The sequence below is a fragment of the Triticum urartu genome, chromosome 7 (assembly GCF_003073215.2).
Source record: "Triticum urartu cultivar G1812 chromosome 7, Tu2.1, whole genome shotgun sequence".
Lineage (NCBI taxonomy): Eukaryota > Viridiplantae > Streptophyta > Magnoliopsida > Poales > Poaceae > Triticum > Triticum urartu.
Window position 1 is genome coordinate 718,520,394 of NC_053028.1, and position 6,592 is coordinate 718,526,985.

The window sequence follows — 6,592 nt, forward strand, 5'->3', positions numbered from 1 at the left end:
GGACCCCGGACAACTTGCAGGAATGCGAACTACTCACAGCTCCAGATGGCATCGACAGCTCCTTCATGCTGCTCTTCTTCGATGTCTACGAATCGAGTATCAAAGTACAGGCCGCCATATCCTCCTCTGGTACCTGGGGACATGTTACTTCTCTTGCTAGCAACAATGACTTTCCATGGATGTGCGCAATTGGGTACAACATCCCCGCCGTCCTTCGTGGTGGCATCATCCACTAGCCAGTGTACTATAGTGACCAAATTCTCACATACAATGTGGTCACGGGTGCACGAGGTCGGACGAAAAAGAAGCTCCCACCCACCACTCACGATCCAGGCAAGCTCCACTTGACAACTTCACTGGATGGGAACCTATTGAAACTGCTCGCCATAGAGGGCTTCGAGATATATGTGTGGTTACAACTCCCCACTATCTAAGTAGGTGATTGTTGATTGCTGGAAAATGTGATCGACATTGAGGACAAACTACGGGCATTGTGCCCAGGCATCCCAGGCAAGAGTGGTGATGAAGTACTTCGTTTCGGGGCCTCCGCAAAAAGGTGAGGCGACGTGCAGTGGTGTTGCTGGAGGTACACAATAAATACGGTTGCATTGTGTTTGTAGTTGTAGATCTGCAGACGAAGGAGATGCATACGCATAAGTGGGGCTTCTCATTATTGGAAATCAACCTATCATCCCGCCTAGAAACAATGAAAGTATTTTCCAAGACAGATAGCCAAGTAATAAACAATGTAAAATATGCAAATAAACCAATGTCCACGCAACTAATGCAATATTTTTTTGTGCCTATGCGATGAGCTTTTTTACCGTACGCTAGTACTTCATAGGAAGAGGTAACAGTTAATTCTAAGTATCTAACCCTTCGTTCAAAATGCTACTCTAGACTTTTTGTGTCTTTATAATGTAAGTATATTTTTATTTATTTACCTTTATATCGGGTCCCCCCCGGGGTCCCGCTCGAGCACACGCTGCAGTCTCCACGCTCGAACGACCATGATGGCCATGGCTGCCTACTTCTGCAGATCCCATTGCATCTACTGCCGCCAACACGCATATACATGAAACATAATTGCAACCTTGGTCACCAGTGAGGCCTCTCGAACGTCCGTTTGATCGCGAAGGTCCGTTTGATCTTTTCTGGTGTAATTGCTTGTTTCAAAGCAATTTTTAAGTGATGTTTACTGCAATTTATTAATTAAATCGTACGTGTACTCTAGAGTTTGGAGGATGCCAACGAGTCGTGATGCATGATGTGATTCTTGGCCAAAAGCCCTGGGTAGTTCCCTCAATGTAAATCTACCCCATCCCATAATTAGTTGAGAACTAGCAAAGTGGCCCTCACAAATGCCAGGGCTAGTACTATCATAGTAAATAGTTATAGTTGTTTGTACTCTTACACCACTACACCCTGACACCGCAATGGCTACATGCATCTGTCGGTACAAGTGTATGTTACTGACACATTATCTGTCCACAAAAATGCCGAACACACGAATAATCGGTTTGCAAACGTACTATGTGTCGGTATAGCTTTCCTTATTGTTAGATCATTTGTGGTTGTTGCTTCGCGATAGAAAAAGTATCATTCTAAGTTTGGACCTGGCCCACTTATCTCGAGCCATGAGGGACTGGTTGCGCGCGAGAGATACCGAAATTCCAAATTTCGGCCCATCTTATATCTTTCTCCACCCCGCCTCACCCCATCTTATCTCCTTTATGTTTCTCCCACGCCACATAAGCTACATCGGTGCCACCCCCTAACTTGCTGGTCGATTTGCTCGCCGCTTCTCCCATTACCAATGGCTCCTCCCAAAGCCGCCTTATTGCTTGTGGTACTTCCCCCACCCCAAGACCAAGGTGCCACCTGAAGACGGGACAAGACAATAGGGAGGGAGATCCACCGCGACCGACAGCAGGTCAGGCGACGGGGTAGCGGCGTCGCCAGATGCAGCCGGGGTCGAGGGACGGAACAAAGGAGCGCGGATTGAATTCTTACAAGTGTAGGGGTTATTTTCTAAAAATAGAACGTTTTCCTAGATTCACTTAAAAGGGATTGCGGGTTGATTCCTATAAACTTCAGGGGTTGTTTTGTAAAATTGCCGACGACGTACGACCAAAGTCAATAAGCACTTTACTATTAGGGAAAGATTAGGTAAAGATAAAGATTAGAAAATAGGAATTGTTTATTCAGCATGTCGGTGGGGAACAATACCATTATTTGGACCCCGCCCCAACCCCTCTCGCCCCGCTTGGCCTCCACCCATGGCGGCGGGGGAACCCTAGCCGCGCTGCCGCGGCCCCCTCCCCACCTCACCTCACCTCCTCGCCGCCGCCTGAGGCCGTCACCGGGCAAAAAAATAGTTGTCTCTAGGGGAAGGAAAAGATAAACGAGTGGTTGGTGAGGATGGGGGGCTACATACCTAGATTGAAACAGTGAGCTGTGACGTTAACAGTAAGGCCAATCCATCGATTTCATTGAGGAATGAAACAGTCCACCGATTATTAACCCTGATCAGGATGAGTGATTGAGTAGGACAAACAAAACAAATATTTGCCAGTAGAGTAAATACTACTTATTACACTGAAAGAAATCAGATCTACTTTTATACAAGTTGTTGCTTGCTGCGAGAGGAGGAATAGGTAAGGAGGTGGTCGCTGATGGTGAATGATGGAGAAGATGGCGCTGTTTTGGTTTGGGACACATCCTTTTCCTTTTTTCCTACAACAATTGCAAGGCAGGACACGCCAGAATCTGAATGTATGCAAGACCATCACTTTCCAATCTGACTCAAAGTATTGAAAGACGACGAGCGCACAGTAACAGCACTGAATTTTTCGAAAAGTAAGCCTAATCCATCGAATTGTTTTCCTCACAAAAGCCTCTGGAACGAAACAAGTTCCGCCACACAAAGCGCCTGGCAATGGGGGGCGCCTCCGCGGCCACTAAATCACCCAACAGCCGAAGGAAAATCTTGAGGAGATGGGTAGGGGGCAAGATACGTGCGGCGACGACGAGCGGGGCGACGGCTGTGGTGGAGTCCACGGAAGCGCCATTGGCGCTAGGGGCGGCAGCAAGCAGGGAGCCGCCGCAGCTCGGCGCTGAGAGCAGCGGCTTATCGAGTTATTTTCTCTTCTTTTTTACAGTTATAAATAAAATCAACCTTTACAAGGGAAAATCGTTTTGCAGCAAGGGCTCCATGGAGCACGTTTTGTGCAAAAAATTGAAAATTAGTTTGTCAAGGTTCAAAGATTCCAGTAGTGCACATAGCTTATTTGTATGCCGTAATGTATAATCTTGATATCTGTCGAGTTGTGTGTTAAAAACCCCACATTCATCTCTGCTGGAAGCTAATAGAGGCCGTGAAACAGAGAGAAGTACCTCTGAGTATTAGTGTTTCTTTGTTTTATTTCCTTTGTGCATACTCTGAGGTGATTAATTAGCTCCTGGGTCGTTTGTTCAAACTTGCATGTGCTCCTGGCATGCGTGTGTATGGATCGAGATTACCTATAGGCATGCAAACTGAACTAAGTAACTAAACCTGCCAGCTAGCTAATTAGCTCCATCCTACATAGTTATCTGCTGCTAACGTTAAGTGTAGGTTATAAATGGCGAGATTCGATGGTGTAGCATCCTATGGAGCAACACTATAAAAACAACACTCGGCTTTAGGTCTCGCGCTGGTAGCCGGCTGGTGGCGTCGCAGTCTTCAAGGCTCTTGCGTTTCAACCTGTGACAGACAGCACTAAAGCATCCAGCAGCTTGCCGTTGGGTGAGACAAAACAAAGCCTATGGTTTTTACACACTGTGTGAATGAACGTTATTAGCACTGCTAGTAGCAGCGAATTTGAAAAGGACGCCCAGCTTTTCAAGTCTCCCTCGGCTGCTTATTTAACTGTTTCCCTCGTGGTTAGTTGGTGTAAGCAGAAATAGTTGTCTCCAGGTGAGGGAAAAAAAGACAAATGGTTGGTGAAGCTCAACTGTTTAAATGGGATTGTGGCCTTTTTACTCTTTTCAACAGCTTGTAACCATGAGTACTACTTAACTGAAATAACACTAGCTGTTTTTAAACAGGCTGTTCAAGGTACCTAGATTAAAAGAGTGAGCTGTGGTGTAGCTTACATATTATGCTGTTGAATCATTGTGTTTCAGTTGATAATTCCAAATGGGTCTACTCCTAGAATACCATGGTGTTTTTTTGGACGAAATTCGACTATCCAAACAGTGTTGCTGGACCAATCGTGGGACATCACTGTTACTGGAATGAGTTGTAGGAGGAAGGGTACCTGCATCGACAGCGAGGATGGCAGCGGAGAAGTGAGATTTGCCGGCGGTCGGAGGACCCAGTGGTGGCAGCGCCCACATACAGATCCATCACTAGTTGGACGAGTTCTGCACATAACCAGTCGAGCACCATTCAACATGCATGTTGATCTGGTGTGTTGCCTGATCAAATCAAAATCACACTACTTTGTGTTAGAAGCAGAACATAAAGACAGAGAGGCGATAGTTGAGGATGAACTTTTCACATATTTGAGTAAGTCTTTGTATGTAGTAGTGATCAGAGTGAAGTAAGTTTGACCACCCACATTCTAAATATCGTATGTTTCAGATTGGGGGTAACAATAGTACTGAACATATGTACAATAGAAGCAAATTCAATACCAAGATAGCTTATTACATGGACATAATTGTAAGTGACATTCCATACGATTCTCCTACAAACTTTGTATATATTTAAAGGAAAACAACATCAAACATTGCCATGAGAAACAGCACGATCGTGTTCCATACGCGAGCACCGTCAGTAGAAAATAAAATGGTACCATTGACTGTAGCCGAAAGTCAATTGCTTCTCCAATGTGATAAATATTAGTGTATATGTAAATATCCTGACCACAGATAGCATTGAACATAGTCAAAAAAGCTTCAAAATTCTGACCACAGATAGCACTGACAATTGTGCAGCTAAGCAAACAATAACCCAGAGCTGGAACAATGGTACAAAGATTGTTTACGTTAGAATTGAAGATAAGAGAGATGTGTACTGTTCAGAAACTAAGAGAACAAACATTTGAATACTCTGTACTACCAGGGCATTGCAGCATACAAATTAGAAGTGAAGATAAGAGAGATGTGTATTGTTCTACTAGTATGGAGTCTCCACAGGCTACTTGCATTAGTTTACTCTCCCCTACCTCTGTCGGTAAAGCATTCTATGTAGCAACACTATAAAAACAATAATACTCAGCTTCAGATCTCGTGCTGGTGGCTGGCCAGTGGCGTCTCGATCTTCAAGGCGCACACATTTCAACCAGTGCGTGGCAGACAGCGCTAAAACCTCCAGCTGCATGCCGCTGGATGAAACAAAACAATGTCTCAGATTCCGCGCGCTACAAGGACCTCGCGCAGTGTGAATGAAAGATATAAGCACTATGGTTGGCGTAAGCAGAAATAGTTCTCTCTAGGATAACAAGAAATAGATGACGCCAATAGATGTAGTTGTTTTGAATTATTCAAACAGTAAATGCTAATTTGTCGATTTATTGAGGAATGAAACAGTCCATCGATTATTAACTCCATCAGCATGAGTGATTGAGCAGGACAAACAAAACAAACATTTTCCTAGTACTACTAGAGTAAATAGTGGTACTAGTTACACTGAAAGAAATCAGGTCGACTTCCTGTTGCTTGCTTCCAGATACATAATTTTAAGACCATCGTTTCTAATCTGAATCTGTAGGTATGCACGACCGTCGTCTCTAATCTGACTGAAAGTATTGTCTCAAAGAAAGAAGAAAAGATCAACAGAGGAGGAGGATTAACTTTTTACTTCTGATGAATTGTTATACATACAAGGTGGGCATAGTAATTCAGAAGGAAGGAAAAACTCAGCTGATTACAGAAGCCAGGCATACAAGCCTGCAGTAATCTCGTCCCTGCTCTGCATTCTGTCCCTGTTCCTGCTGTGCATCGCCAGCTTCAACGGAGGCAAGATATTTCTCTACAACCCGGCGAAACTGCCAGTAACTAGAGATGAAGCGCCTGCAAATGGAGCGCGGCGGCGCGGCCGGGAAATTCCACACCGGGATAATAAGAAAGAAAATTTGGAAATCCCACAAGATTCCGCGAAATCTCGAGTGCGCCGGAGCAACTGGAGAGGGGTAGGGGGGAAGATACCTGCGGCCACGGCGAGGGGGAGCAGCGGGGAAGCGAGTGCCGCCGGCGGTGGCGGAGTCCACGGAGGCCCCTTTGGCGCGGCGGCGAGCAGGGAGCCGCCCCAGCTCGGCGCTGAGAGCGGCGGCTTATCCAGTTATTTTCTCCTATTTTTTTACAGTTATAAATAAATGCAACCTTTACATTTTGGAGCACGTGCAAAAAATTGAAAATTACTTTGTCAAGGTTCTAAGAATTTTGAAAATTATAAATCCACATATGGATGCATTCTACATTTGTACAAACTTTTTTTGAGACAATATAACTTCAACACAAAATATAAAAAAATTGTTGTTTTTACCACGCACAGTATTATTAAAATCACAGATTTTCTTTTCCTTTCAGCACAGTAGAGAAAATA

At 44.7% G+C, this 6,592-nt stretch overlaps 1 long non-coding RNA gene across 7 annotated transcripts; it reads right to left on the reverse strand.

Moving 5' to 3' along the window:
• Positions 1-357: 357 nt before the first annotated feature.
• LOC125522428 lies at positions 358-6,334 on the reverse strand. Of its 7 annotated transcripts, none has more exons than XR_007289758.1 (5): positions 6,196-6,334; positions 4,302-6,060; positions 2,438-2,525; positions 945-1,051; positions 358-628 (listed from the first exon to the last, which is right to left on the reverse strand). It is a non-coding gene; the product is annotated as an uncharacterized LOC125522428 (long non-coding RNA). The 7 variants fall into 7 exon arrangements; XR_007289756.1 differs by lacking the exon at positions 945-1,051 and adding an exon at positions 2,230-2,350; XR_007289759.1 differs by lacking the exon at positions 945-1,051 and adding an exon at positions 2,619-2,736.
• Between the last annotated feature and the right edge of the window lie 258 nt (positions 6,335-6,592).